This window comes from Sinocyclocheilus grahami, unplaced genomic scaffold, assembly GCF_001515645.1.
Source record: "Sinocyclocheilus grahami isolate Dianchi unplaced genomic scaffold, SAMN03320097.WGS_v1.1 scaffold1906.1, whole genome shotgun sequence".
In the NCBI taxonomy this organism is placed as follows: Eukaryota; Metazoa; Chordata; class Actinopteri; order Cypriniformes; family Cyprinidae; genus Sinocyclocheilus; species Sinocyclocheilus grahami.
The window spans coordinates 82740-83960 of NW_015507085.1; the positions used below are offsets into that span (position 1 = coordinate 82740).

The following is a 1221-nucleotide window of genomic DNA, read 5'->3' on the forward strand; positions in this document are numbered from 1 at the left end:
TGTTTTAAAAAAATATATTACCTGAATGTATTTTTTATTTTTTTTGTCTAGTATTAACCTTAAGTGTCTTCTATAGCTTCTTTTTAATTGTATGACTATTGTTATTCTGTTTTCGATAGAAAAGATATCCTTGCTTCTGACTTGGCATTAAAAGATAGATAGATAGATAGGTAGGTAGGTAGATAGACAGATAGACCGACAGACAGACCGACAGACAGGTAGGTAGATAGACAGACAGAGACAGACAGACATATAGACATATAGATAGATAGACAGATAGATAGATACATAGACAGACAGACAGACGGATAGAGAGACAGACAGACAGACAGACAGATAGATGATAGACAGACAGACAGATAGATAGATAGATGATAGACAGACAGACAGATAGATAGATAGATGATAGACAGACAGACAGATAGATAGATAGATGATAGACAGACAGACAGATAGATAGATAGATGATAGACAGACAGACAGATAGATAGATAGATGATAGACAGACAGACAGATAGATAGATAGATGATAGACAGACAGACAGATAGATAGATAGATGATAGACAGACAGACAGATAGATAGATAGATGATAGACAGACAGACAGATAGATATATAGATAGACAGACAGACAGACAGACAGATATGTAGATGACAGATAGATAGACAGACAGACAGATAGAGAGACAGATAGATAGATAGATAGATAGATACATAGACAGACAGACAGATGGATAGAGAGACAGACAGACAGACAGATAGATAGATAGATAGATAGATAGATAGATAGATAGATAGATAGATAGATAGGTAGACAGACAGACAGATAGATAGATGATAGACAGACAGATGATAGACTGATAGACAGATAGATGATAGACTGACAGACAGACAGACAGACAGACAGACAGATAGATGATAGACAGACAGACAGATAGACAGACAGATAGATAGATAGAGAGACAGACAGACAGATAGATGATAGACAGATAGATGATAGACACAGATAGATAGAGAGAGACAGATAGATTATAGACAGATAGACAGATAGATAGATAGATAGATAGACAGATAGATGATAGATAGATAGATAGATAGATAGATAGATAGACAGGTAGATCATAGATAGATAGATAGATCATAGATAGATAGATAGATGACAGATAGATAGATGAGAGATAGATAGATAGATGATAGACAGACAGATAGATAGATAGATAG

General features: G+C 34.8%; 1 protein-coding gene across 1 annotated transcript in view; it reads left to right on the forward strand.

Annotated features, from left to right (window-relative positions):
* LOC107573256 (E3 ubiquitin-protein ligase MIB2-like) overlaps positions 1-1221 on the forward strand; it is an 84545-nt gene that overhangs the window by 49236 nt on the left and 34088 nt on the right. The window lies entirely within an intron of this gene.